The sequence below is a fragment of the Arvicanthis niloticus genome, chromosome 12 (assembly GCF_011762505.2).
Source record: "Arvicanthis niloticus isolate mArvNil1 chromosome 12, mArvNil1.pat.X, whole genome shotgun sequence".
Taxonomy (NCBI): domain Eukaryota; kingdom Metazoa; phylum Chordata; class Mammalia; order Rodentia; family Muridae; genus Arvicanthis; species Arvicanthis niloticus.
This window is the reverse complement of record NC_047669.1, coordinates 71,319,973-71,336,054: the sequence shown is the minus strand read 5'-3', so window position 1 is coordinate 71,336,054 and position 16,082 is coordinate 71,319,973. Positions and strand designations below refer to the sequence as shown.

The window sequence follows — 16,082 nt, the reverse complement described above, 5'->3', positions numbered from 1 at the left end:
TGTGCCATGTGTATGTATGTGCCTTGTGTATGTGTGTATGCTGTGTGTATATGGATGTGCTGTGTATGCATGTGCCATGTGTAGGTGGGCGTGCCATGTGTAGGAGGGTGTGGGTGGAGTAGATGATAGGTCACCTGGAGCTGGAGTTATTGGTAGTTGTGAGTCACTTGACTCGGGTGCTGGGATATGAACTTAGGTGCAAGAGCAGCAATTTCTTTTGAACCCTGAGCCATCTCTCCAGCCCCTAAAATTGCACGTTAATATAATTATGGCTCATACACCTATATGGGAATATTTGTGTTTAATAAATCTGACTCCCTTTATACTTCTCTGACAAGCCCTTTATGTGTATGTTTGCATACTGCATATGTGTGCGAGTAAGCACAGGTGAATACATGCTGTAGCACATGTGTGAAGGTCAAAGGGCAGCCTTGGGTGTTTCTTCTGGCCACCTACCTTAATAGAAACAGACTTCTGGTTTTTCTGGTATGTATATGAGGCCAGCTAGCCCTTGGCCTTCCAGGTTCTCTCCTGCTTCTGCCTCCCATCTCTCCATAAGAGTGCTGGAATTGCATCACAACTTGTTTTTTCTGGGATTTGAACTCAGGTTCTCAAGCGTGATTGGTGTGTGCTTTACCCACTGAACCGTCTCTCTTACTCCTTTCTTGACAAGTTCTTGGGCATTAATAATATATCCCACTGGTTGTATTCCTTCCAAGATGCTTCAGTTTTGTTTCTTATTTGGCAAACAAACCATCAACAGCTAATTTCAGGCAACAACAATTTGTAAAAACTTAAAGGAAGATGTGACTGCAGAGAGCTTACTGAAGAGCTGGCTGCTCCTCCTACAGAGCCCTGTATGTGGGTTGTCATGGATCATCATGGAGGGCGCTGCTCACCCTGTAACTGTCAGGCGTCTGTCTTTGCACTCCTTGTCAGGGGTCCCTGTGTGTTCAGCGATGGCCACAAGGAGCAAGGGTCTATGAATTCAGTATAGATTTTATAGAGCATTTGTCATGCTTGAAGCATGACTCAAACACCAGCTCCTCTCTGCCTGAGAATGTCAGGGTATGAGGGAAAATCCCGGCTTCCTCTCCACTGCTTGTGACCTCCAAGGCTCAGGCTCTGCCCAGTGTGCTTTTCCACAGCTCTCCTCTTACTCACTCTGTTCCCATTTTATCAAAGAGGAAACCGGGGGCCTGGCAGGAGAAGAAACTCTCCTGTCATTTTGGTATGAAGTAGCAGACGCAGAATTCCCTGGGCCTTGGGCCAAGTCCCTCATCTCTTCGGCCTTCCAGCTCAGGGCGGTAGTAAGGCTCTCGAGCTTGAGAGTACTTGCCCAGGAGCAGTCCTGGTTTTGACACAAGTTGATGGGTGTCTTTCCCATTGCCCAAGACCTGTTCATTATCTGTTTCAGATTTCATTTGGTGATTAATAATTAACCCCTAAGGGCTTTTCCCATTGTGTCAAGTTCAAACAAAAAGAAGCTGACAAACTCCCATTATAAATGGCATATACATAACAAACAGCGCTGTGCCCCAACAAGAAACAACAGTCACCAGGCCTTCCAGTTGCCTCACAGAACCGGTGTCAGCAGTTAAATCTCATGCTGGAAGAGTGTCTCAGACAGCTCATGCCAGGAGAGGGTGGCGGTGTGGATGGGAGGCCAGATTTACTACCTAGAAACAGGGCTATGATTTCCTTCATTTCAAGAGGTACTGGAGAAGGTGCATTTTTTTTTTAAGGTAGTAATGCAGTTTTTAACTGAGTCCCAGAAAGAGATATTAAAGTCTCTTAGAGATTTAAATATGCATATCACATCCCAAAGTATTTTCGAACAGTTCATTGGTGTGTCTTCAAGAATCTTGGATGCATTGTGTTAAAAACAAAGCAAAAATAATAAACCCATAATTAGAAATTCTGGTTCACAGCCATTGATGATCCCCTCCCCCCTTAACTACTGAAGGACTGGTGATGTCTTTTAGTGCTCGATCTCTTTGGGTAGTGCATGTAAGACCCTGGGTTTAATCTGTAGTACTACAAGGAAAGATTTACAAACATACCTAGTGGGAGGGAACTCTTGGGGCTGTGTGTTAGTGTGTGCAGGAGGAATCATTGCTGCTGGAATCTGTGAGTCCCATGCTGTGTTGACTCTGCCTTACTCCTCAACACATGTGTGAGACACAGTTCTCTCTCTCTCTCTCTCTCTCTCTCTCTCTCTCTCTCTCTCTCTCTCTCCCCCTTTATACCTGGCCTATGACAAAGGACTTGGGATGATAGAGGTCTACATAGCACTCTTTTCAAGGCACCCACCACAGCCCTTCTTCCCCTTGCCTCCCTCCTGGGAGTCTGCTCTTCGCCTCCTACCCTGTGAGTAAGCAGAGCTGGAGGCAAGGATGAGCTCCTCAGATTCGTCACTGCCGTCTTCCCCACAGTCTGCGTGGTGCTTTTATGGCCTGATGGAAAAGATTTGGATGAGAAGAGATAGAACCTTGGAGAAGGAAGATTCCCAGGTGAGGGTGTCTCTGGCAATGACATCTGTGCTTGGAACGGCCAGCGAGGCAGACAGCTTGAGAGCTGGATTAATTCAGGGAGACGTAAATATGAACAGGCACATTTTGTTAAGGCTGTTTCCCACAGTGGGAGCCAATGAAACAGTCACTTTCTATGGCGTGTCAGTATATCCTACAAAAGACTTTAGGATGAAAAAAGTTAGGGGGCCGCCAGACTGAGTGATGTTTCCCCTTGTTGCCTGCTGGGTCTGAAGATCTTAACTTTGACCATGGACAGTCTGTCTCTGGGGGCACTGGTAAGCCCTTCTGTGGCTTCTGCCAAGTGTGGAGCTATCACAAAGCAGTGCAGTTAGACAAGCACAGCAGAAACTGAAGGATATGTATGGGCCTGTATCCAAAGATGAATGAATCACTCCTGTGTCCCCTAGACAACAGGTATACCTTCATACCTGTAAGTGGCGTAGGTATGATGCGTGTACCAGATCCCAGGTTGCTATGGTGATTAACTGATCTTGTATGTGTGTGCACCCATACTTCTCAAATTATAAAGCACCTTGCATATATTATTCAAGTTCTCTAGCTATTTTTTAGTATAGTGTAGTATACACAGCATATAGCTGTCTGTAGCAACCATTTTCATACACAGGGCTCTGCGCTGTTAAGTGCATTCCTGTTTACGTAAGCCTGGCCATCCAGCTTCAGCCAGGGCTGTCTCTAAGCAGCAGTCAGCCGTCCTTCCAGCCCCCTTCCCTTCGCCACCTTCACATCCACCATTCCACTTTCTGTAACAGTTTGTTCTTTTGTGGCTGGCTTCTTTCATTTAACGAACTGCCTTCAGATGGATGTCCTGTTTTTACCTCAGTGAGCAGAGACCGTGCTTTGTTCCTTGATAGCTCAGTGGTCCTCCTGTGGGACTTTCAGCACGTGGCATCATACTGGTTGAGAATGCACACCCACCAAGCATTACTCTGTGTCAGTAGTGTGAACTGGAGCAGGGCTATCAGGATGTGTTTGGGGGGGGGGGGGGTTAGAAGTCAACATTACGTGTCCTTCCTGATTATTGCTTTTAACCTTATCCTTAGAGACAGTATGTGTCGTTGAACTTGGAGCTTTCAGACTCCACTAGAATGGCTGGCCAGCCCCAGGGATCCTTTGGTTTGTGTCTTCCTACGGTTAGGATTACAGGGCCATGCTGCTGTTTCTGGCTTTTATGTGGGTATTGGGGGGGATCAAACTCAGGTCCTTGGGCTTGTGCAGTGAACACTGTACCATTGAGCCATCTTCCCAGCCCGATGGAGTGAAGGAGAAGTAAGCAATGATCTGTTACAGCTTCAAATTGGAACCAAAGATATCAAGGCTGTCACTGACACATAGATATGCTTTGGTTCTTGTTAAAATGAGTCTCGAGGCAATACTGACATGTTGTATAACATGTGCATGGTGCATACACAGGCAGGGATTTAAGCTCTTTCATTTTTCTCCCCTACTAGTGGTTTAGAGTTCTCTCCCTTCATTGTAGAAACACCAAAGATCGAACCCAGCTTGTCTGGCTTTGTAGCAAGTGCCTTTATTTACTGAGCCATCTTGATTCTTCCTCCATGCACGGAGCAGGCACACTGAGTCGGCATCGCATTGGGATTGAGTTGAGCTGAATTAAGACTGAGGCCTGAAAAGAGTTGTCCAAGGGACTTTTTTAAGACGGAGAATGACATCAGGGTCTTATTTACCCTTATGGGAAACGGAACTGAGCTCTGGGTGGCACAGCACAGATGGTACATTGTTCCTGTGAGTGTGAGGACAGCAAGAGAAAAAGATCCCAACAGGAGGCTCAGGAGCTGGCACCCCGGCGCCAACATTAGCTCAGGCCTCACCCAGCCCCAGCTTCCCTGTGCTCGCGGGAACGCAGCATCGGCAGAAATGGGCAGGAGGCTGCTGGTATTTTGATCACCAAGCTCTATTTAGTGAATATACTTGATTAATCCCCTCCTTCTTCTCATGGATTCTATTTTGAGTGGGAAAAAAAAATTACTACTGGAAAAATAAATCCCTACATTGATTAGGCACATCATGTCCCCCTCCCCCTTACATACCAATTGGAGTCTCTCAAAAGCCCCCATCTTAAAGGCTCAATTCCCAGCCGGTTGCTTTTGGGAACCTTTTAAGGTTATGGGGACCAGTGGAAAGATTATGGGCTGCGCCTTGTGAGGATTTGGGGACCTTATCTTTTCCCTGTTTCATCTCTTTCTTCACTCTTTGTGGAGTGACTTTGTATCCAGCAAGAGCCCCTGCATCGTGAGCTACCTCACCAGCAGACCGATAGCAGTGAGGCCAGCTGACCATAGACCAGAGCCTCCAAATCATAAACCATAACTGATTACCTGAGATATTTGTTACACCACACCGACTGGGCTGTGGAGCCTAATGGTTAGAGGTACTCAATTTTACTTCAGCAGAATCTGAAGACACAGAGAAGTTGGCTGATTTGCAACAAGTTAACAAGTTATCTCAGCAACTTGAAAGGAATATGGCTTACCCACCTGTGGTGTGTGCTCTTTCATTTGGCACACAGAGAAGCAATGTTAGGAGGCAGTCTTAAGCCCAAGTTCTTAGCCTGTGTTCCCTGAAGGTGGGTATTTTCAGAAAGGGCTATGCTTAGGCCTTGGAGGGCCCCCTCTGAGCCTTCTCAGGACCGGTTTGGTTTAAATGGGGACTTGTCAGTTCTTACTAGCTGGGAGGAAATGTTTTCCCAGCATGATGCATTAGTCATGAGCAGGGTGTAGGTGGGTATTGAACAATCATCCCGACCCTCCTCCCATGGTTGGGCTTTCAAGCTAAACTCCAAGCCCCAGCTGTGTTGGGATTGAGGACATGCTGGGGACACCCCCACACACTCTCCCTGCTGTGCACTTGAAGTCTTGGATCCAAAGTGGGAGAGGCTAGTGATTTCAAGGCTGGAACTGAAATACTGCCAGCAGGAAAGCCCATGAACCCAGGCCTCCACAGTTTGTACGCATGTCACAGGACAACTGTGCGAAGGGAAGTGAGTTGTCATGTGCGGAGCTGTGTGCCCAGTGTTTGTGCTTCCACTCTACAGCCTGCTGATGCTGTTTTTCATGTTCGTGAGAAAGCTTGAAGGTGCTGGCTTGAGTAGAAGGCAGGGATCCCAGCAACCTGGGAAAGCCCACGATGACCTCCCTCGAGTATAAGAAGCACCAGCCAGCTACTCGTTGTGAGTACTCTACTGGGACAAACTGTTTAGAATGCCTTCATCTGGCAGATACTGATGCCATACAGTGGAGAAAAAGAACATCATTTGGGGTCGTCGATTCGTGTTGCCTGTCGGCTTGGCTGGGCTCTGGTGTCTAGTTTGGTCAATTCAGTAGTTTCCACCTTCCGCTTGTGTGTATAGTAGTGTGTGGGGGGTTATGGGTATATGTAATATAAGCAGACTTGTCCTACTGACCACTATGACAGAAAGTAATGAGCCATTCCCTTATTGTAATCCAATCAGAAGAACACACACACACACACACACACACAAAGACAAGCTCTAATGTAGCCCAGGATAGCCTTGAACTTGATTTGTAGCTCAGGATAGCACAGAATTTCTGATCCTGTTGCCTCTACCTCCCACGTCCAGTTTCCGAGCTGCTAGGGCTTGCACCCAGCACTTTGCGCACGCTGAGCAAGCTCTCTACTGAGTTGCATTTCTAGCCCTGCTCAGTTTTGCATTTTGAGACAGGGTCTCTGTCTATAAGGCAAGCTGGTCTGGAACTCAATATTGTAACTCAAGTTGGCCTTGAATTTGCAATCCTCCTGTCCCTATTTCCCAAGAGATGGGAGTACAGGTGTAAAACACGAGACCTGATCAGAAGAGAGGATTAAGATAAATAATCAAATAATTGATAATTATGGAACTCTAGAGGAGAAAAGGGGCTGAAGACACCTCAGAAGATCGGAACCTTGCAGCATTTTCAGTCAAATACCATATTGTAACAAGGGAACAGATTTCCAGCTACTCTGCATGCATTCCTTTATCTCCCCCCCCCCCATCACATCTATTTAAAGTTTTATCCCAGTACTCTTGCTCTCTCCATGAGCTCCCGGGTAAATCTTTGAGAGTGTCTTCAGAAGTCTTCAGAATGAAGTCTCCCCTCTGCTGCTTATGCAAGAAACATTTGTGTCTGGGGCAGGGACTGAAGTGGCTGAGTGTGTAGCCGGTTTCGAATGGCATTTGTTCAGTTTATATCTGGTGGGGTAGATAGGACAGGAGAGCAATACAGATGGGGATTAAAGCGCTGGGGCTCAGGGTGGGGTGGGCACAGAAGGGATGGGGTAGATCCGGAAGATAGCTCAAGGACCTTTTGGGAGAATCAGGGGCTGGGGAAAGAGAAGGAAAGACAGATATGAGCTCCCAGGACTCCAGCGGAGTACAAAGGAACAATGTTACAATGTTTTCAGTGTCGTTCTTGGCTTTAGCTTCTGGCAGACCTGTGAGAGAAAGGGCTCCATTAAATGTCGTCTCGCCCAGTATCTGAACCGATAAATTTATCTTTACAAGTCATAATGCCTTGTTCGGCAGAATTGTGAGTATGGGTGTTCCTAACTGTACATGGTGTGTGTTTAGAAACACCAGCAGAAGCTCCATGGAGGTGTTCCACAGGAGAGAGGGAGGGACCTGCCAGAGGTAGGTAGCTGAGGGCCTGAAGGTTTGAGGCAAGACTTAGGAAGAGAAGAATACCTCTGCTGAGTTGGTGGAGAAGAGCAGAACTCAGGGCTGGAGAAAGAGGAATAATCATGGAGAAGCCTGCAATCCAAGGGAAGGGAATGTGTAGTTTGGAGGGATGCAGCTCAGCAGAGCCAGGTGTCAACTGAGGCTGTGGCCACATGGTCTAAGGAGACTTCCTCCTGTTAGTAATGGCTTCCTGAACTGCTGTGTATCCAGAGACGGGATTTTTCTGTGGAAGATGAGCGCCATACAGCCCCAAATCCACCCCCCTACCAACTCCGAGGATCAGAATTCTGCTTATATTAACAAACTCTTTCTTCTGGAAGTGAGTTTTTAAAATTGTTTTCTGCTGCTCACTATTGTTAACCTTCATTTTTCTAGATCGATCACTGAAATTTTCTTAATTACTCCCCCACCCCAAACATGTCTGAAATTAGCCATAGTTAAAATGCAGTGTGTCTAGAAGCAAGCTTTCAGCCGGTCACCTCCAGTTCAGGACGGTCATGAAGCCCATGTTGTGTGGCAGGCAGACATGGGTCTCTCTGTTGTTTTTACTGTCTGCATATGGGATTGTTTTATTAACTCCTAGAGATCAGATACTTATCAGTATCTTTAATGTGAACACAGACACGATTTAATGGTTCCTGGTGATAGCTGGGCCTGGCAATAGGTGGTTTTTCAGAAACTTTAGGTTTTCAGTGCATATCCCCAGGGAAGGAGTATAGTAAAAATCCTTAGAATTCAGGAAGAACTTGCCCTTTCTATGATATGATGTTGCTTGCTCAGAAGTTTACATATAAAGTTTAGACCTTGCATATGAGAGTGAAAACTTTAGTATGTAGGAAAAAACAGAACTTAAGGCTCATAACTGTCCTTTAACATAACTACCCAAGAGGTCTGATTCCCTCTTCTGGCCTCCATGGCACCAAATACACACACACACACACACACACACACACACACACACACACACACAACTCAGTTTTGCATTTGTGTTTACACCTCTATAGGTTTCCCGTTGGTTTTTGTACACTGAGAATGTGCATAGTTTATGAGAACAGTAGTTCAGAAGTGGAATCAGGACGGTAACACATGCTGGTGCGATCGGGGTGGGCATACTTAGACACGTTTTATTGAGTAGGATGTATTTGTGCATCACTGCCGTAGGGGGCGGCTGAGTGCTGCCTCCTAAGCCAGGCCTCACTCGCTGTGTGGTCCCATTATTACTTGGCAATAAATATCGAGCTTTTTGAGCCAGTAGCTGTCACAGGAGACAGATTTTCCTTGTGATTTTATGTTCTGTTTTTTTCTGCAGGGGCTTTGACGTGTCCATGTTTCAGACCCTTCCCAGACCTCCCTTTATCGTGAAAGAGGCTGGTTATTCTCTGACTTGGCGTAGTAGGTGTTTCTGCTGTGGGTTTTATTTTATTTTGTAGCTGCTTTCCTTCTACATTTAAATTTTCAGCTTGTGACTACATTGTGCGATTTTCTGCCCTCTCAGTTTGTAACTTGGCTGTGATGAACATGAGGCATTACTCAGACAAACCGGTGTCACAGCTGTTTTTAAAGTGAGGTTTGGTCACTTTTTGCTCCTAGGCTTTCAGGGTCTACTCAGCAATGCTAATAATGCTTTTTTCTCATTCCCAACCACCTGTTGATGAAAAAGAGAAATTCTCAGGGAGTTTATTCTTAGGAAGCTGGGGACGGGGCGGGGGCGGAGTTTCCACCGGAAGTGTGGGACCAGACACTTCCAGATCATGCTACCCTCTTAATTTTGAAGACTGTCGAGAAAGTTTGGGCTGGAGTTACTTGGGACTCCGTAGCCATCTTTTCTTCTCCTTGTCTTCATATGCCCTTTGGTATCTAGTTCTCTTTGCTGGCCTGACTTCCAGTATAACCAGCATTAGAGAGGACATCCCATCTTATTCCATGGAAGGGTTCACCAGGACCCCTGTCGTTGTTTCAGGGGCTCCTGGATGCATCTGTGCATGCATCTCTCTTACATCACACTGCTATCTACACAGTTTTGGAACAGTGGTTACCAGAAGCAGGGCTTTCCCTAGACACCAGATCTGCCAGCCCTCTTGATTTTAGACGTTCTAGAGTCCAGAACTGTGAGGAATACATTTCCACTGTTTATAAATTATCCAGCATAAGGTGTTTTATTATAGAAGCATGAACTGATGAATTCACAGAAGGAGATAATTTCAATTTTTTTCCCTAAAAAAAAAAGCATTTTTTAGTTTTTTTTTTTAAAGATACTATTACAGGTTCAAGTAGTATGTTTTAAGTCTTAGAAATCTTTTTTTTTTTTTTTTTTTTTTGGTCCTTCCTCTTCTTTGCTACAATTAGACTCTTCTTTGGTACAATTAGAAATTGCACATCACTGGCATTTCTTCTCATCCTCTTAAATCAAGCTAAATGTTGCTATCCCTTAAAGACCAGGTCCAAGATCTCCATCTTACAGAGTTGATTTATTCCCATCATTCGCTAGTACTGAGCAAGCAGCCATTGCTCGTGGGAAAGAAAGTGGTCACCCTCCTCTCCGGGCTATAGGCACCATGGGAAAATGGTCTCATCCCTCACCCGGGCATACCTCATAGCTCAGCAAGCCTTGGTTGAGCTGTACTGAATAGTGCAGGCTTTACCTAGATAATTTTATTTTAGCCCAAAACATTGACAGTTTCTAGACAGGTTTTAGCCAGTCCAAAGATAACCATTATAAAATCTATTTATAGGCACTCCGTTCATTGTAAGATGCACCATTGCTTGATGCCACACTGGGAAGGGGGAAAAAAGTGTCTGTCAATTAAAGCCAAATATACCCTTGTGCTATTAAGATACATTCAATTTCAGAGCTCCGAAAGCAGAAATTGTTTGTTTGTTCTTAAAATCACGAAGTGATTGTGCTTCGCCTGCTACAACTTGAAGTCTTAATTGTGTAGATGCCAGACAACCTGGAGTGATTGATCTTCAACTGAAGTATTGAGGCCATTTGGAAAGACACCTTACATTTGAAAGTGAGTGTGAGTGAAAGGCGTGTTCCGGACTGGGAGTCCAGAAAGGGGCCTGGGTCCTCAAGCCCTTTGAATATACTTGTATTGTTCCATCATATGATAATCCTAGTCTATAAATGCCAGTCTTGGATCTTCTCTTCCAAAAGACAGAGACTGAGCCAGGCCTGGTAGTAGCAGCACTCAGGAGGCAAAGGCAGGTGGGTCTCCCCCCGCCCCCGCCCCCTGAAAAAAAAAGTAGAGCCTAAAACAACTTAAAAAGTCGTTCAGCTTACTTTCAAAGTGCCTGACAGTGTGGCACTGAAATGGTTTACTCAGTGACTAAAATCGTCCTGTAAGTGTTTGCCAAGGCTGATGGCATTTGTGACATCCGGTTAGCCATGGTGGTTTGGGGGAATCCTGTGTTACCTCTGCCTGGTGAGACAGCATGGTTTCCCATCATCACACCTCCCAACACCCTTTAGCGGTCAGTGACACACTAAAATGCCAGTCAAGCATTCATGTAAATCGACACACCTAATTCTAGAACAATTCCCTTCCTCCACACGCCTGTGGCGTGGCCTCCCTCTACGAGGAATATGCAACAGCTCTTCTCAGGATTTTCCAGCCAATTGCAGCTGGGATCAGAACCAGAGGAGACACAGGAATTATTATTTTTTTTTTGGGGGGGGGTATCTTTTAGGAAGCAATTGAATGATTTCTCAGTCTCTATTGAAGTGGTATTTTCTCTGTCATCTCTGTTACAGAGGCCCCCAACCCTTGTTGTTCATAGTCATGGCTGCCTTACTGGCTTTCTGGGCAACTTGCAGTTTTACCTCAGGAGATTCTAGGGTAGCCTTCCTTTCCATGCGAATGGCAGCTCCAGCAAGAAGTTAGGCTTGTGGTGAAGTTTGAAGAGTTAAACTGTGGACAGTAACCTCATTTTGCTCTGCAAGTGAAGAGGACCCCTGGTTGCTGGATGTTGGTTGGGCTGGAAGCCCCCTCCCCCCAGGCTGCACAGGAAGACCTGCTTCTCTACAAGCAGGACCTGTTGTAGAGAAGGGTCACTATGAACCGAAGAAGACTGGAGCTGCTGTCCCAGTACCTATGGGTACTTTTCTTCTTGACAGTGACCTGACACCTTGTACTTTAGGACAGATCCCCTGTCTCTCTATTGGCTTAAGAATATTGGGTTTGGAAAACCAGAAATTTTGAACCACCACCCCCCCCCCTCCAGGATCATCAGTTTTTGATGGTAAATGAGGAGCAAACCTCACCTACTGCTGTGTGCCCCAGGCCAGCCTTTCTTGTGCATTGGTGAAGGCTTTAGTCTTCATGAGAACAAGGCAGATCTGCCCAAGGAAGGAAATTGGAGTGGCTTGATTCTGGAAAATTAATTGTTGAGTAAAGTGGTGTGTTTTGAAATCTCTCCTGAACGAAGACGCTGATGTGTGCTTGGGAAGATTATTCCGGTTTGCAGTTTAAGGATTAAACTGTTCTGATTCAGAGGCAGTTTGAGAGTGCTTCAACCTGAATCCTCTCCTACCATGTTCTCACGGGCTCTGAGGTAACCTGTTCTGTCACTGGGAACACCCTGTCAGTTAAGCCTCAAGCAGGTGAGACAGTGAAGGGCAAGGTTTCATCACTGGATGTTTGTTTATCACAGTTAGCTTCTTTCCCATTCCTTTAGGGAGGTGGGAATAAAGTAGTCCACGTTCTCAGACAGCATCATGGGTATGCTTGTGGATACTGCTCTAACTTGAAGTAGTACCAGGAGCCAGGAGCCCAAAGCTGTGCTCTGGCCTCAGTAGGTCACAAGCTTCGATGCTGAGTGGGATTCTCAAGCGGTCAGTTACCTTACAGGTTTTAGAAATGACAGAGAGAAAGATGACACTTGGGTTGCTTTTTTTTTTTTTTTTTTTTAAATTGAAAATTCATGTCGTTGTCATACCGTGTCCTGAAAGGGTTATTAAATCCATTTTAGCTAGCTGGACCTCATTGAAGCCATTCTTAGCATCGGGCTGTGTGGCTATTTGGGAACTATGCTGGCCAGCTGTGGAGCAGGTCCCTTTGGGACTGGTGGCTTCCAAGTTCCCTCAGATGACACCAGTAGGGAGCTTTGCAGTGGGGGTGGTGTGGTGGTTCCCAGCTGTAGGTGCCGGAGTGTAGCGGTAAGATGATGAACACGGCAGACTTCAGGAAACTTAGAATCAGAGTGTTTTGGCCCAAAGCCATGGATGTAAGTGCAGGCCAGAGAGTAAGGTTTTTTTTTTTTTTTTTTAAATAAATAGTGGCTCCCCCTGAGTAGGGGTAGGACAGATGACTTCATTTTGAAATACACTTTCTTTACTAATGAGTATGGTGATGCCTGTACCGGCAGAACCTGTTTGTTAAGTGTTGCCAGAGATTTCACTGCTCCAAAAGTAAAGTTATTATTTTAGTAGATGGGTCCCACCTGCATCTCAACATGCACTTAATCTCTTGCTTTGTTACCTCAGGATGCATTTGGCCGTGTTAGGAAACATCATTGCTCAGAACTAGGCCAACGGGGTGGACATGGAAACTTGTGGGGAGTTTCATGTGGCTGGTTGGAGTATCTGTTTATTCTTGCCTTAAAAAAAAAAACCTCGGTGAGCTAAAAATCGTTTCATTCATGTTTTATGGGGTAAGAACTGGGATCCATATCCTGCTCGTTCATCTGTGCTGAGAGATAATTGATTCTGTGCTAAGACCCTTCATCCAGCCCCTGAGCTCGCAGAGGTTGTGCGGGTCACCCGAGAAGCCCAGGAACACTCGCCTTGAGGGTGACACCTCACAGCAGTGTCAGCGTTTACAAACACTGAGCACACACTACCGTGGCGGAAGTGTCATTGACCTCAGTTGAGTTTGGTCATTGGTCAGGTCAGAATGTCCGACTTCTAGCTGTCTACCCACCCCCAGTGCTGTGCATGGAGGCCATGCATGGAGATCACTGTCCAAGGAGAGCCACCTAGGAAAGGATGGCCAGCACACTCTCCAGTAGGGTTACACTGCACCCCTTCCAAAGTGAATTTACAGAATTTAGGTTTGTGGTTCTGTTCCAATCAGTTGTCAAGGAAAGAAATACATGCATGAAATGTGTGAGCGAGCCCATGAGGAAGGATGGGATGCCTGTCTTTGTTGCAGGGGCATGTGTCCCTCTGAGAGGCTGCTGTGTACATTGTGAGTTTTCTAGCTGTCACTCATATTCCTGTCTGAGTTGGCTATAACCAGCGTTCCTGCAATGTTAAGCTGGCTGTGTATGTAGTTCAGGAGTTGCGCTTATCAGCCCTGCTCTCTGCTTTGACTGTTTCTTTTTCTAGTAGTAATTGTCTGTATTGTTTTTATCTTTAATTTTATTTTATTTGTATGTATGGGAGTATGTGCACAGATGGGTGGACACACATACACATATACACACACATACATACATACATATACACACATATACACAAATATACACACATGCATACACACATATATGCACGTGCACAAACATACACACATACATACACACATGCACAAACACACACATAATACACACATGCACAAACATACATACATACACACATGCATGCACACACATACACATACACACATGCACACACATACATACACATACACACACATGCATTCATGCACACACATACACATACATGCACACATACACAAAAAATGCGCACATACACACACATACACATATGCACACACATACATGCCCACATATACACATGCATACACACAGACACGCATGTACACGCATGTACACATATACACACATATACACACACAGTTTTTCACTCATCATGGCACATGCATGGAACTCACAGGGCAACTTATGGGAAGCAGTTTTCTCCTTCTACTGTAAATGTCTCTGTAATCAAACTCAGATCTTCAGGAGCCTTTACCTGCTGAGCCGTCTCACACACCCCTCTATTTTTATATTATTTCTGTATGAATGTCGTTCCAAGTCTTTAAGCAATGATTTTAAAGATAAATGAAAAACTGATGAAGTTTCTTTATTCTTTATTTTTAAATACTAAAACATTCAGGTATCCTAGATCAGTTGTCTGGTCTATTCATCCTGTCTATCCATCGGTCTATCCATCTGTCTGTCTGTCCCATCCATCCCATCTACTTCATTCTGATTTGGGAGCTAATACGAATAATAAAATCTAAATCTTCTTGGCATTTATTGTATATATGTATATATATATATGTATATATATATATTGTATATATTTATTGTATATATGTATATATATGTATGTATATATGTATATATGAAATAAATGTTCAGAAGTTTGACCCTGCACTACTGATCTCCTCACTTTTAGGTTCTGTGAGAAAGAAAATTTTGTGATTCTCAGTAATTGACTAGTTGCAGATGTTTTGAGACATACAAAGGGGCAAAGTAAGAATTAACACACTCACACAGGATGTGGTAAGAGGCTGGTCACTGCAGCCAGCTTCCTTGAAGACAGGTGCAATATACTCTCTCCCTGTGCACAGTGGTTCTTGGAACTTGCCGAGCAACACAGGACAAAACAATAAACCCCCTGCCCCAGCAACCAAGCAGTAGAGCATCCGGGTGGAGCCTTCCAGGCATTTAGGAAAAGCCGTAAACACAGAACTTATGAGATGGCAGCTTCATCATCACCATCACCACCATCACCATCACCACCATCACCATCATCGTCGTCCCATAGGGCTGGGGCAGTTGGACTTTCAGCCTGGGTACCTTTCCCCACGGCCTTGTGCAAACTGGTCATTTGTTACCTGGCACGTATTGTTCAGTGAATCAGGTGATCTACTGGCCCCTGATTCAACAGCCCATCTATTGTCTAGGATGTTCCTTCTGGTCTACAAACATTAAACAGTAGTGGCAAAGATAGTTCATGTGTAGCAGCCAATCGCCAGGCAGGCAGTGGATTATGTAACAGATGATCTCACTTAATGCTCACAACAACCTGACAGTTTGGAACTCGTATCATCATCCCCAGTTCTAGATGATGGATTAATGGTCTGCCCCTAATCAAGTGTGATTCCACTTGCAGAGCCAAGTTGTGACGACTGCACGCTGCGGTCCCATTCGAAAACTCCCACCCCTGAGCTTGGTGCATAGCTGCCTTCTGATTATACCGAACTCTGTGAGTCTCAAGGCCCTCATCGAGAATTCCCAAGGTCACCATGGTGTCTGGTCACTGCAGGCACAACGAGTGCTTGCTGGCACATTGTGCTCTTAGCATATCTGTTGATTACAACGGAGCAAACGTGGGCTCTGTCCTAGGCTGCCTCAGTGTTTCAATTCCACAGACAAGGTTATGGGTACATTTTTTTACATTTTTTCCCCCTAAAACCAGGGGGGGAAACAGACAAAACATACCAAACAGACTCAGTGTTGCTTTCCTTTGTGTTTCATGTATAACGCCTATACTTTCATCTTTTTCAGCTAGTTCTTTTGTTCGGGTCTAGGAAGAATATAGATAGAAAACATTTTAATTCTGGTAGATAGGATAATTTGTTTTTAAGGATAAAAAGTGCATTCTCAGCCTCCATGGTGCAGGTGGAGGGACAGCCGCCTGCAGGCCGCTCTGCCAGCGAGGATCCAGCCTGCAAATTATTGGCAGCTGGTACGGTAATGAGTCCATTTCAATATAAATGGGCTGTTGCTTATTAATATCTGCCAGTTCCTAAGCAATTCAGGAGCTGCTTTGAAATTGGGGATATTTGCAGAGAGCAGTGGAAGGGAGGGGTTGCCCAGGGAAAGGGGATGCACAGGATGGCTGTGGGGGGCAATGGCGGAAAGAGCATGCGCAGTGGGTTAAT

The 16,082-nt window shown here is 45.3% G+C and overlaps 1 protein-coding gene across 1 annotated transcript in view; it reads left to right on the top strand.

The window, feature by feature from the left end:
* Nucleotides 1-16,082, top strand: part of Tiam1 (TIAM Rac1 associated GEF 1) — a 182,048-nt gene that overhangs the window by 36,424 nt on the left and 129,542 nt on the right.